Source organism: Macaca fascicularis, chromosome 9, assembly GCF_037993035.2.
Source record: "Macaca fascicularis isolate 582-1 chromosome 9, T2T-MFA8v1.1".
Taxonomy (NCBI): domain Eukaryota; kingdom Metazoa; phylum Chordata; class Mammalia; order Primates; family Cercopithecidae; genus Macaca; species Macaca fascicularis.
The window spans coordinates 119,541,453-119,556,222 of NC_088383.1; the positions used below are offsets into that span (position 1 = coordinate 119,541,453).

A 14,770-nucleotide genomic window follows, 5' to 3' on the forward strand; every position below is an offset into this window, starting at 1 on the left:
CTGGAGTCTTTATAAGGAGAGAGTAGAGGCTGGGAGCGGAGGCTCACGCCTGTAATCCCAGCACTTTGGGAGGCCGAGGCAGGCAGATCACGAGGTCAGGAGATCGAGACCATCCTGGCTAATATGGTGAAATCCCATCTCTACTAAAAATACACACACACAAAATTAGCCAGGCATGGTGGTAGGTGCCTGTAGTCCCAGCTACTAGGGAGGCTGAGGCAGGAGAATGGTGTGAACCTGGGAAGCGGAGCTTGCAGTGAGCTGAGTTCACACCACTGCACTCCAGCCTGGGCAACAGAGCAAGACTCCATCTCAAAAAAAAAAAAAAAAAATTAGCTGGGCATGGTGGCGGGTGCCTGTAGTCCCAACTACTTGGGAGGCCGAGTCAGGAGAATCATTTGAACCTGGGAGGCAGAGGTTGCAGTGAGCTGAGATTTCACCACTGCACTCCAGCCTGGGCAACGAAGCAAGACTCCATCTAAAAAAAAAAAAAAAAAGGGAGAGGAGAACGGACGCAGAAGACACCGAGGGGAGAACGCCATGTGAAGATGGAGGCAGACACAGGAGTGATACCTCTACAAGCAGAGAACATACAGGGCTGCCGGCAACCACTAGAAGCCAGGAGCGTGGCCTGGAGCAGACCCTCCACCAGGACCTCCGGCGGGAGCCCTGCTGACACCTTGAGTTCAATGCTGGCCCCAGAACTGTGAGAGAGACCTCTGTTTTAAGCCACTCACGTGGTTAGTAGTACTGTGTCACAGGAGCCCCAGGAAATGCATATACCAAAGTAGGGGGAGCAAAAAAAGCAGAGCTCAGTCATGACTTCTGGGGAGACCCTGAAGCCCCCACAGAGTCCCCAGCATTCAGCGCCTGAAAGGGCCGGGCCCCTTCGGGTCCAAGAGTCTGCCCTGTGCTCACTCAGTTGTGCAGGCAGCTCCCAGCCCGGAGAGAGAGTTCCCTAATAAACAGGCAAACCAAACCCATGTTCCCTCCAGGCCCTCGAGTCACCTGCCACTTGGCAATGAGAGGACGTCAGCCCAGTTCCTGGCTGGCGGCTCTGACAGGCGCCCATCTGCTCCGGAAGTGTCCGGCCTGGATAAACAGAGCCAGGCTCTGCCTCCCACGGCCGACCCAGCCAGGTCAAGCGGAAGCCCAGGGCCTCAGGCCTCAGGTCTCCCAGGGGTCACTTTCCACCCTGACCTGATCACAGCTGGCTACCCCAGCAGGAACAGGCATCCCTGGAAAACGGCAGTGAAGACACGGGAAAGGAAGAGTTGGAGACCTACCTCCCAGGCCACTTCCCTGGATATCTGCTGGGCCCAAGGTCACTGCCTCTCCCATCTGCCCCCCTCCTCTCTCACGCCCACATAAAGCCATCTGCCACCCTCGCCCCCTGGCAGGCACCACAGCCTCATGACTCAGCACCCAGCCCAGAGCTGCTCTGTGGGTGGCCACTCCGGAACCTTGCAGAGAGGGAGGTGCTAGGAAGGGGGTTTGAGCGGGGGTGGGTGGAGGCAGAATACACGTGCAGACCCCAGGTGGCTGTTCACAGAGCGCCAAACCCTGACAGCACTGCCTTCATCCGGTTTTGCAGGCAACCACCTCTCCAGCAGAGGTGTTGCCTAAAATATCATGGCCTAATTGACATGCACCTGATCAGTTCCGCTTTCCCTCCAGGCTTCCCCACTCGTTCTCGAGGTCCTGATCCCAGGCCATGCTGGGACCCTTTCTCCGGTTCCATCCTTGCTTCTTGTTGTGCCTTCCCCACCTCCTTGCAGCCCCTGGAACACATCCCTGGAACAGCTAATTCACCCCCACACACCCTTGAGTAGATAAAGGCCCACAAATGTACTGGAGACTTCATGTCATCCTTTGAGCAAGGGGCTTGACCCCAAGTGCCCTCCCCAAAACACTTGTGGTAATGGTGACACCGTAGGTGCCATTCTGGGGAAGGGAGAGAGTGAGGGTGGAGGATGTCATCCCCACAGGGGCAGGGCAAGAGACAGGTCCCCGCCCCAGGAATCTTGGGCAGGTGGTTCCAGGTTCCGTTCTGAGTCAGGCATTCTTTATACCTGTTGCTTTCGCCCATGGTGGCTTGGCCCCTGGAAGATCAGGATTTGAGGCCAAGCCCCAACCCTGAGGGTGAGGATAGGGCCCGAGTGGGAGCTGTGTTTCCTCTGCTGTTGCTGAGACCCATCCACAGGGTCACTGCCCCTCTATAGCCTTTCAGGCCAGAAGGGAGATGTAGCCACTTAGCCTCATAGCTGAAGACAGGTCCTCAGGATTTGGCCCTGGTTCTGTCCCTTCCCAGGTAGCCCCCTGTGGGGTCAGATTCTCCTGGAGAGCCAGGCAAGAGTGCCCCTACTTCTTCCCAGCCCTGTTCCCTCCTAACCAAGTCTGCAGTCTCCCTTCATTTCCTAATGGTTGTTTTAACTGCTGGGAACCTCAAGGAAACAGGCATTGCCTAACAAAAACAAAGAATCCTGGGAAATTTCAAGAAACTTCAAAATTGTAGCCGGAAGAGCCCAACCACACTTGAATCCCAGTTCTGCAGCTATGTGTGAACCTGAGCCAGACACCCTCTCCGTGGCTGGGTTTCCTCAATTCTATGAACAGGATAACAAGGGCACCTGCCCCAAAGGACTGTTATGATGCTGAAATGAGGCAAAGAATTGTGAAAAGGCACAATTTGAGACAGTCTGGTTCCTTGGTAGAAATGGACACAGTTCAGTAATAGCAATAATTAATAATCATCACGGCGACTGTTCCTTTACATGTTCTGTGTTGACATGAGCGTCAAGCATTGTGTGGAGGGTTTCAGCTGCACTAACCTTCCTAAGATCTGTGTACTTTGTTCCAGTCTTTCTTCCCACACTCTTTTTCAGGAGACAGTTCAACTCTCCCAGAGTCACCCCTTTCCCGCATTTACACCCCCCCTTTCCCCCTAGGCCCTGGGCTATTTTCCAGGCCACCCCCTGCCCCCCACTCCAGGGAGAGTCTCCCAGGAATTTGCCCTGCTTCCCAGAACAGGAAGGTGGGCAGAAAACAACCCAGCTGGAAAATCAGAGTACATGTTTCCGTACAACTTCTTCAGAATGATGGACTTCTAGAACAAACAAAAACTCCATTCAGGAGCCGATTTCTATTTTGCCCTGGTACTCCCAGCCTGCCCCACTGCACAGCTGCAGAAAACGTGATGTTCCTGAGGCCAAACAGAGAGTAAGCGGCAAAGACTCCAGCAACATGTGGCACTTGCAATGCATGTACTGCATCCATTCACTTCGTAAACACCCGTGGTGCTGACGTCATGCTCTACGGTGATCAATACCAAAAACGCCCATGTGCTCAGTGCATTGACATTCGACGAAGAGGGCTCAGAGCCCAAACAAATCAACCAGGCAATTGCCAAGACTAACAAATGCCGTGAAGAAAATGCATTCTGGTGGTGTGGGACGGAGGGATAGGTGGATTCAGGGGAGGGAGACTTCTCTTCACCTAGAGTAGTCAGAGAGGCCTCTCTGAAAGGTGACACTGAGTCGAGAACTGAATGATGAGACGCAGCTCAGGAAGGTCTTGGGGAACAGGCGTCATACTCGGGGAGCAGCGAATGCAAGGGTCCTGGTGCAGGAATGTGTTCGTTCTCTTTCAGGAACAGGACAATCAGTACAGTTGGAGCAGAGCCCATGAGGAGAGGTAGGAGAGGCAAGGAAGACAGCCTCATAGCCACTGTAATGGGCTTGGATTGGATCCTAACAGTGACAGGCTAGGAGGGTTTTAAGTAGGGCAATGACCATTATGCCTTATGGCCTAGAAAGATCACTCCGGTGGCTGTGAATGGCTCAAAAAGGGCAAGAAGTTCCAAGGAAGCTGTGGTGGCCTGGACCATGGTGCCAGCTGTGAGGTGCAGGGAGGTGAGAAGCAAAGACCTTCATCCTAACGCACCTGAAGTGCTTAGTTAGCACTGAGCCTGGCAGCCACTGAATTATGAGTGATGGCCCCTCCAGAGATGGGGGCCTGAGGAGGAGGTGCTGGGGGCTAGATGTGGCCACAGGTAGCAGTGACAGGGACTGGGGAGACTGCCTTTCCTGGGCTTAAGACTACAGGCAGCCTCCAGAGGTAGCAAATGTCACCGACTCTGGAGCCCACATCCTACTTTGGTTCTCTGAAGCCTGTGTCATCTTCCCATTCTTCAAAGGTCATTCTCAGAGCTACTCTCTGTGACATAGAAGCATTCTAGAAATAAAAACCTGCCAGTAATTAGAATGGAAGTAGCTTACGTATTTTTTATATTCCAAAATTGTGTTTACATTATACAAACGCATAAAAATTTCAAGTGCAAGAGCACACAGTGAAAAATAATTCTCCCTCCACCTCTGTCCTCCCTCCCTGGAAAAAATTCTCTGTTTTCTACTCATTCTTTTTCCAGAAAAATTCTCAGCACACACACACACAAAATTACATCCTATTTTTAAACATAAAGATCGCATACATACTGTTTTGTACCCTTTTTCACACACACACAAATATTTCTTGAAGATCATTTCTTATCAGTCCACGGATCACAATCTCAGTCTTTTTAGTGGGTACATACTATACCATAGAATAGCTGTGTTAGAGAGGAAAGTGGACATTTAGATGGTTTCGGGATTTAACTACTATAAGGAATGTCACAAAAAAACTCCCCATATGTAGTGTTTGGTATTTTCATTGCACAAATTCCATTTGAACCATGGTTCAAAAGATAAATTATAGGTTTTGTTTTCACAAATACTGACAAATTGCCCTTGGGAACACTTGGATTAATTCACCCTGACCCCCACTGCCAGCTGACTCTGAGGGCATGCCCTTCACAATGTCAACATAGGCATGGTCCAAATGTTTCATGACACCTTACAATATAATTTTTTTTTGAGACAGAGTCTTGCTCTGTCACCCAGGCTGAAGTGCAGTGGCTTGATCTTAGCTCACTACAACCTCCCACTCCTGGGTTCAAGTGACTCTCCTGCCTTAGCCTCCCAAGTAGCTGGAACTATAGGCACACGTCCCCATGCCTTATTAATTTTTTTTTTTTTTTTGTATTTTTGGTAGAGACGGGATTTTGCCATGTTGCCCAGGTTGGTCTCAAACTTCTGAGCTCAAGCAATCCTCCCACCTTAGCCTCCCAAGGGATTGCAGGCATTAGCCACTACACCTGGCCTGTAACTGTACTTTTTAAGAGTAAGCACACCTGTATAGGTGTTGTGGGTGTTATCACCCCCATTTTGTAGACCAGGAAGCACATGACACCCACCCCAGGGCACAAAGCCAGTGGGGTGGAAAGCAGGGGCCAGGTGGGGGAGTGGCTGCCTCCACAGATACTAGGACTCTGGCAGTCAAGACACAGTACACAGGTCGGAAGCCAAGAGACAGGGCAATGGTCAGGTCCGTAAACCCACTCCACCAGGACCAGGGACACAGAACTGTCTATTCTGTACCCCTGCCTGTGCCAGCCTGAGGCCTGGATGTGGGTGTCGATTAGCCATACTAGGGCAATGGGAAGTAGGCCACTTGCTGGAGGAGTAGGGAGTTTAGGAGTAGAGATAAGAAGTTTCCTTTCTTCCCACCATGAACAGGTTGGCGGCTGCAAAACAGGAAAATGCAGGCTCCATTAAAAGGAGAGAGAGAAAAAGAGAGGCCCCTGTCAATAAACCACAGTAGCCAAATGAACCTAAGTTTAGCATCACTCTCTAACCCTGTATGAGAGCCTCTTGACTGCTGATTCTTCTAATGGGCTCCACTTCCGTGAACTCAAAGGTAATGGAATGAGTTTCAGCAAAAACTACGCTCTAAATAAAGCAATACAATCAGAGCTGCTGACCTTCGACAGAAAACTCTTCTTACAGGCTCTGGACTTGAAAAGAAGTAAAGAATGTGCTCTTCGTGAGGGTGCATTTGTGTGTGTGTGTGTGTATGTGTGTGTGTAGACTAAATTTTAGGTATGGATGAAAACAGTAAAAAAAAAAAGTTTCTATCATGTTACTAGGACTTGCTTGTTTGAAATAAAAAAAAAAAAAAAAACCTTAAAGAAAAATGTTAGTGTAAAGAGGGCAGGGAAACATGGCTGTTTGAAACCAACATCAGGGCCCATATGGGTGTAGGACTTATTATTCATAGATAGGATTTCCGTGGGTTTTCAAGGCTGGCCTCCAAGGCTCATGCAACCTGCCCCTCCTGGGTTCAAGTGATCCTCCTACCTCAGCCTCCCGAGTAGCTGGAACTACAGGCACAAGTCCCCACGCCTGGTTGTTATTATTATTATTATTATTATTTTGTGTTTTTGGTAGAGATGGGGTTTCGCCATATTGCCCGGGATGGTCTCAAAATCCTGATTTCCTGATTTTTGGCAATCAAGAAAGTCTCCTACAGAGTGCTGCAGCAGAGCTAGGCATGAGGCCCCTAAAACAGGCACATACTAGAAGCTTGTGTCCAGACAGGGCTTGCTGAGCACTGTGGGTCACAACCAAGCGGCCATGAAGGCCCCCAGGGGTCCCAGATAATTGGATCAAAGAAGCGCAGAGCCTATGGCCATCACCGCCGGTCTGAGATGCTGGAGTTTCAGTCATTCATCTTTCTGAGTGAAGATGGTGTCTGTGCTCTCCAACTTTCTGATTGTCTTACATGCCACCTACACACTCCATCCATTCCACTGTCTCAGGCAGTCAATAAATAAATTATCTTTGAGCCCATTACAAATCAGGGGCACTAGTGGTGGTGAGAGGTTGGTGATGGGGACACTTACAGGGATGGTGGGGAGTATAAGTGGCTTTGGAAAACAACTGGGCATTATCTTGTAACACTGAAGTTGCACACACCAATGACCCAGCAATTACTTCCACTCCTAAAATGATGCCTTGGAAACTCTTGCACATGTATGAAAAGCCTTCACAAGGATCTTCAAAGAAGCATTGTTCATAATCGTAAAATTATGAAAATTCCAGATGTCCTCTGACTGGAGAAGGAATGAATTGAGATCTCTTCCCACAGTGTAATATTATGCAGTAGTGAGAAATGAATGCACTAGAGTTACAATGAATCAGATGGATGATGGCCGGGCGTGGTGGCTCGCGCCTGTAATCCCAACACTTTGGGAGGCCGAGGCAGGTGGATCACTTGAGCCCAGGAATTTGAGACCAGCCTGGCCAACATGGTGAAACCCTGTCTCTACAAAAACTATGAAAATTAGGCCAGGCGCGGTGGCTCATGCCTGTGATCCAGCACTTTGGGAGGCCAAGGCGGGCAGAACACTTGAGGTTAGGAATTCAAGACCAGCCTGACCAACCTGGTGAAACCTCGTCTCTACTAAAAATACAAAAATTAGTCAGGCGTGGTGGCAGGCACCTGTAATCCTAGCTACTCAGGAGGCTGAGGCAAGAGAATCGCTTGAATCCAGGAGGTGGAGGTTGCAGTGAGCCGAGATCGCGCCACTACACTCCAGCCTGGGTGACAGGGCAAGACTCTGTTTCAAAAAAGTAAACAAACAAACAACAGCAGCAGCAACAACAACAACAAACAAATAAAACAAAAAAACCCCAGAAACTTAGAAGTGCTGGATCCTTGGGTTTTTTATAATTAAAAAAAATTTTTCTAAAGATGAATGAATCTTGAAACAAATGATGCGTAAAAAAATGAGTTTCAGAAGACTACAATACACTATAAAATAAAAATGCACTTTATTTTTCTAAAGCTTAAAAATAAGCAAAGATAAACCTTTTCTAAATAAATCATATAAACGTCTTAAAACTTTTTTACAGCAAGAGATTTTGAGCATCAAATTTAGGACAGTTGTTACCTCAGAGGGGCAAACAGGTATGGCATGAGGAGGTCAATGGTTTCAGTCACATTCTAGTTGTTGTGCCACATAGTAGGTTACAAGTCTTTGTTTCATTATGTTTTATTAATTACAAGTATTCTTTTATAAAAAAAAAAAAAACAACTTTTTTTTTTTTTTTGAGACGGAGTCTTGCTCCTTCACCCAGGCTGGAGTATAGTGGCACGGTCTCGGCTCACCGCAAGCTCTGCCTCCCAGGTTCATGCCATTCTCTTGCCTCAGTCTCCCTAGTAGCTGGAGCTACAGGCGCCCGCCACCACGTCTGGCTAATTTTTTGTATTTTTAGTAGAGACGGGGTTTCACCATGTTAGCCAGGATGGTCTTAATCTCCTGACCTCGTGATCCGCCTGCCTCGACCTCCCAAAGTGCTGGGATTACAGGCGTGAGCCACTGCACCTGACCAAAAAACAACATTTTAAAAGAAAGAAATACTGCATTACTCCTGCTATGAAGGAGAATGCTATCTATTTGAGAAGCCAGATGCACAAACCAACAAAAAGCATTTTGTATGTCAAAATACAAGACAAGATCTCTATGAATGTCGATACATGTTTGGACTCTGGTTTTTTTAGACATTTGCAACATTTAATGTGAAATTATAATTGTTTCATATTGTTTCCTGAAGATATTGATACAGTGTAGGTCAAATGAAACACCAAAAGTAGAATAGAAGAGGCAGTATATGTATATCCTTTAGTATAGCCTATACCTTTAGAAGCTTTAAAAAAAATTTTTTTTAAGACGGAGTCTGTCACCCAGGCTGGAGTGTGGTGGTATGATCTCAGCTCACTGCAAGCTCTGCCCCCTGGGTTCACGCCATTCTGCCTCAGCCTCCCGAGTAGCTGGGACTACAGGTGCCCGCCACCATGCCCGGCTAATTTTTTGTATTTTTAGTAGAGACGGGGTTTCACCGTGTTAGCCAGGATGGTCTCGATCTTCGGACCTCATGATCCGCCCACCTCGGCCTCCCAAAGTGCTGGGATTACAGGCATGAGCCACCGCACCCAGCCTTTTCCTTCCTTCCTTCCTTCCTTCCTTCCTTCCTTCCTTCCTTCCTTCCTTCCTTCCTTCCTTCCTTCCTTCCTTCCTTCTTTCTTTCTAATATACTTTAAGTTCTAGGGTACATGTGCACAGCGTGCAGCTTTGATACATAGGTATACATGTGCCATGTTGGTTTGCTGCACCCATTAACTTGTCATTTACATTTGGTATTTCTCCTAATGCTATTCCTCCCCCAGACTCCCACCCCCTGACAGGCCCTGGTGTGTGATCTTCCCTGCCCTGTGTCCAAGTGATCTCATTGTCCTATTCTCACCTATGAGTGAGAACATGCAGTGTTTGGTTTTCTGTCCTTGTGATAGTTTGCTGAGAATGATGGTTTCCAGCTTCATCCATGTCCCTGCAAAGGACAGGAACTCATCCTTTTTTATGGCTGCATAGTATTCCATGGTGTATATGTGCCACATTTTCTTAATCCAGTCTATAATTGATGGACATTTGAGTTGGTTCCAAGTCTTTGCTATTGTGAATAGTGCCGCAATAAACATACGTGTGCATGTGACTTTATGGTAGCATGATTTATAATCCTTTGGGTATATACCCTCCCTGGAAAAAAATTCTCTGTTTTCTACTCATTCTTTTTCCAGAAAAATTCTCAGCACACATACACACAAAATTACAACCTTCTGTCTCGTTGATCTGTCTAATATTGATAGTGGGGTGTTAAAGTCTCCCATTATTAATGTGTGGGAGTCTAAGTCTCTTTGTAGGTCTCTAAGGACTTGCTTTATGAATCTGGGTGCTCCTGTATTTGGTGCATATATATTTAGGATAGTTAGCTCTTCTTGTTGAATTGATCCCTTTACCATTATGTAATGGCCTTCTTTGTCTCTTTCGATCTTTGTTGGTTTAAAGTCTGTTTTATCAGAAACCAGGATTGCAACCCCTGCTTTTTTTTGCTTTCCATTTGCTTGGTACATCTTCCTCCATCCCTTTATTTTTGAGCCTATGTGCGTCTTTGTGTGTGAGATGGGTCTCCTGAATACAGCACACTGATGGGTCTTGACTCTACCCAATTTGCCAGTCTGTGCCTTTTAATTGGGGCATTTAGCCCATCTACATTTAAGGTTAATATTATGTGTGAATTTGATCCTGTCATTATGATGTTTGCTGGTTATTTTGCCCATTAATTGATGCAGTTTCTTCACAGCATCAATTGTCTTTACCATTTGGCATGCTTTTGCAGTGGTTGGTACTGGTTGTTTCTTTCCATATTTAGTGTTTCCTTCAGGAGCTCTTGTAAGGCAGGCCTGGTGGTGACAAAATCTCTCAGCATTTGCTTGTCTGTAAAGGATTTCATTTCTCCTTCACTTATGAAGCTTAGTTTAGCTGGCTATGAAATTCTGGGTTGAATATTTTTGTTTTTAAGAATGTTGACTATTGGCCCCCACTCTCTTCTGGCTTGTAGAGTTTCTGCCGAGAGATCTGCTGTTAGTCTGATGGGTTTCCCTTTGTGGGTAACTCGACCTTTCTCTCTGGCTGCCCTTAACACTTTTTCCTTCATTTCAACCTTGGTGAATCTGACAATTATGTGTCTTTGGGTTGCTCTTCTCGAGGAGTATCATGTGGTGTTCTCTGTATTTCCTGAATTTGAATGTTGGCCTGCCTTGCTAGGTTGGGGAAGTTCTCCTGGATAATATCCTGAAAAGTGTTTTCCAACTTGATTCCAGTCTCCCCATCACTTTCAAGTACACCAATCAAACGTAGATTTGGTCTTTTCACATAGTCCCATATTTCTTGGAGACTTTATTTGTTTCTTTTTATTCTTTTTTCTCTAACCTTGTCTTCTCACTTTATTTCATTAATTTGATCTTCAATCACTGATACCCTTTCTTCCACTTGATTGAATCAGCTATTGAAGCTTTTGTATGTATCACGAAGTTCTCATGCCATGGTTTTCAGCTCCATCAGGTCATTTAAGGTCTTCTGCATACTGTTTATTCTACTTAGCCATTCGTCTAATCTTTTTTCAAGGGTTTTAGTGATGGGTTTGAACATCCTCCTTTAGCTCAGGGAAGTTTGTTATTACCAACCTTCTGAAGCCTACTTCTGTCAGCTTGTCAAAGTCATTCTCCAACCAGCTTTGCTCTGTTGCTGGCGAGGAGCTGCAATCCTTTGGAGGAGAAGAGATACTCTGATTTTTAGAATTTTCAGCTTTTCTGCTCTAGTTTCTCACCATCTTTGTGGTTTTATCTACCTCTGGTCTTTGATATTAGTGACCTACAGATGGGGTTTTGGTGTAGATGACCTTTTTGTTGATGTTGATGCTATTCCTTTCTGTTTATTAGTTTTCCTTCTAACAGTCAGGTCCCTCAGCTGCAGGTCTGTTGCAGTTTGCTGGAGGTCCGTTCCAGACACTGGATCACCAGCAGGGGCTGCAGAACAGCAAATATTGCAGAACAGCAAATATTGCTGCCTGATCCTTCCTCTGGAAGCTTTGTCCCAGAGGGGCAGCCACATATATGAGGTGTCTGTCAGCCCCTACTGGGAAGTGTCTCCCAGTTAGGCTACACGGGGGTCAGAGACCCACTTGTGGAGACAGTCTGTCCATTCTCAGATCTCAAATGCCGTGCTGGGAGAACCACCGCTCTCTTCAGAGCTGTCAGACAGGGACATTTAAGTCTGCAGAAGTTGTCTGCTGCCTTTTGTTCGGCTATATTCTGCCCACAGAGGTGGAGTCTAGAGGCAGTAGGCCTTGTTGAGCTGTGATGGGCTCTGCCCAGTTTGAGCTTCCCAGCTGCTTTGTTTACCTACTCAAGTCTCAGCAATGGCTGTCACCCCTCCTGCAGTGAGGCTTCCCCCTCGCACATCGATCTCAGACTTCTGTGCTAGCAGTGAGCAAGGCTCCGCAGGCGTGGGACCTGCTGAGCCAGGCACAGGAGAGAATCACCTTGTCTGCCGGCTGCTAAGACCTTGGGAAAAGTGCAGTATTTGGGCAGGAGTGCCCCATTTTTCCAGGTACAGTCTGTCATGGCTTCCCTTGGCTAGGAAAGGGAAATCCCCTGACTCCTTGTGCTTCCTGGGTGAGGTGACGCCCCGCCCCGCTTCAGCTCACCCTCTATGGGCTGCACCCACTGTCCAACCAGTCCCAATGAGATTAACCAGGTACCTCAGTTGGAAACGCAGAAGTCACCCATCTTCTGCGTTGATCTTGCTGGGAGCTGCAGACTGGAGCTGTTCCTATTCGGCCATCTTGGAGCACTTTTTTTTTTTAGAGACAGAGTCTCACTCTGTCGCCCAGGCTGGAGTGCAGTGGCACAATCTCAGCTCACTGCAACCTCTGCCTCCCAGGTTCAAGCAATTCTCGTGCCTGTGTCTCCCAAGTAGCTGGGATTACAGTGCACCACCACGCCTAATTTTTGTATTTTTAGTAGATATGGGGTTTCTTTATGTTGGTCAGGCTGGTCTTGAACTCCTGGCTCCAAGTAATCCACCTGCCTCGGCTGCCCAAAATGCTGGGATTACAGGCATGAGCCACTGCGCCCAGACTAGAAAGATTTTTTTTTAAATATTAACTGTAATTTCAAAACTAAAGTTTGCAGTTTGCTCCAATGTACCTCAAAGTCAAACTGGCAGGAACAGACTTATACAAACCTAATACACATACCTAACTTGGAAGGCTTATATTCTTATGCCATATTTTATCATCTGACTACTTAAAAAAGGGACTGAATTACAAGAATCCATCTCAGCATGCTTCTCCAATACATCAGTAGTGACATAATGCAAACATCAGAATGTCTAATAAAGTAACAAGCCAAATCAATTTTGTTCAATAAATTAACCCATTTATTATAGGCCAGTGATGTCTCAAAGAGTAGAGGAGCCTCTACTGGTCTTGCAATTCCTTCAGTCTTCTGATGGCAGACTTTACCCTAGCTTTGGAAGTGGTATTGTAGGTCCAGGCACTGCTAGGTACTGTCTTCATGCAGGAACCACAGTGCCAGATCTTCACAACTCAATTCTTCATCTTGTTTTTGCCAGAGAAAGAGCAAGTATACTTGGTGTGCTGGCTGATTTCAATTTTCTTCACCATTTTCTGGAGGGAGGCCCCATAGCGGGTCCCATATTTACTGATGATTCCAACTTTCTTGGTGCGTTTAGCCCTGTGAACTAGGTCTAAGCCCAGGAAGACATGTTTGGACTCTTAATTGCAAGTGATCGAAACCAAATTCAAACTAGTTTGAGTAAAAGTAGCCAGTAAGTAAATAATAAGTAAGTAAATAAATAAACTGACTCATTAGTTTAGGTGGGGCTGGTGTCAAGGTCTCTAAAAACTGAAATAATGAGCAGATCATTTCCTTATTCTCTCTGCTTCTCTCTGTGTATTGGCTTCACTTTCTCCCACTTCATATAGGTAGCCTCTATCTAGAAAGGGGAAGAGAAGCAGGAATGCAGGTAGCTCCAGCCTGGCTTCCATCAAGCCAGCTTAGCAAACCCAAACCAAAGAGTTTTTCTTTTTTTCTCCATATGCTCCATATAAAAAAAAATCCCAGGGAAGGATTGTGATTGGCCTGCTTTGGGTCACATGCCTAACCCTGGACCAACCACCCTGGCCAGGAGAAAAGGTACTGTGTGAGTGGCAGCCCCAACTAGTCTCAGAAAGTGGAGGAGGGGCTATTCCCAGGGAAAAGGAGTGCGGTTCACAGAGGAAGGAGGGGAAGGGATGCTGGAAGACAAACAACAAACATGGCAGATGTCCCCTCCAGTGGCTCAGTCAGCACAAGGGAACAGGAGCTCAGGGAAGTGGGGACAGCAGTGAGGCTCTTTGGAAGAGAAGATCTTGCCAGTGTGAACTGAAGGAGGAGCAGCACTTGGAGTCTTTCAGGAGAGAGAAAGAAAGGCAGCTCCTGCCAGACCCTGGAGACTGGAGATTGTGTAATGCAGGAATGACTCCAGGAGCCTCTGAGGGAGCCATTGCAATTGTTCTGTGGGCTGGTCCAGAGTGTAAAAACCAACCCTGATGGGAGGGATTCCCTGGAAATGGAAAATAGGTATGCAGAAGGCAGAACACAGGATGTTGCGGAAGCCCAGGGGCCGCCCCCACACAGGCCCAGGGCTGACTCAAGCAGACGTCTGGGGTCATGGAGCAGGCAGACTGGAGGCAAGTTGGGAACAGAACACAGTTCTGGACCAGGAACTCTTCCTTCTAGAAGGAGTTACCTAGAAGGATGGTTTCCATCTGTGATCTGTGCTGATCTGGCTCACCACCCCCAGACTGTAGCTCTCAGCAATCCCATGCTCAGAGGATGTGCCGGAGGGGTGCCTTCAGCATGGGACTAGTGCCCAGCAGGCACTCTTTTACAGTCTAAGGGGAGGCTGTGACCTCCAGATCCAAGTGTTCCTGCATTAGAGAAAAGTAGGATGGGGGATACGGGGTACCAAACTCCATTAGATCAACAACACCATGTGTCATTTAAGAGCCCAGCACTCTAGAGTTCGCCCTGGATTAGAATCCCTGTTCTGCCGCCTAACAAATAAGTGACTTGAGCAACTTGTCTCAACTCTCTAAGTCTCAGCATCCCAATAAGTAAAATGCCCCTAATACAGTAGGAGCACCTACCTGAGAAGTGATTGTGCAGCTCAGGTGAGACAAGATTATGGTTGGCATGACATTCTCCATTGAGGTTTGCCATAGTTATGGCCATGATTTCATCATTTAAAGAGTCTCTGAGGTCACAGTCATGAGCCCTCAGACAGTGCAGACGGCCACCCAGAGGCTAGATGATCTCTTGTTAAGAACACTGTAGAGAAGGGGTGTCCAATCTTTTGGCTTCCCTGGACCATACTGGAAGAAGAATTGCCTTGGGCCACACATAAAATACATTAACACTAATGATAGCT

General features: G+C 47.1%; 1 pseudogene; it reads right to left on the bottom strand.

Moving 5' to 3' along the window:
* Positions 1 to 12,723: 12,723 nt before the first annotated feature.
* Positions 12,724 to 14,562, bottom strand: LOC123575486 (large ribosomal subunit protein eL43-like; annotated as a pseudogene).
* Positions 14,563 to 14,770: the final 208 nt, after the last annotated feature.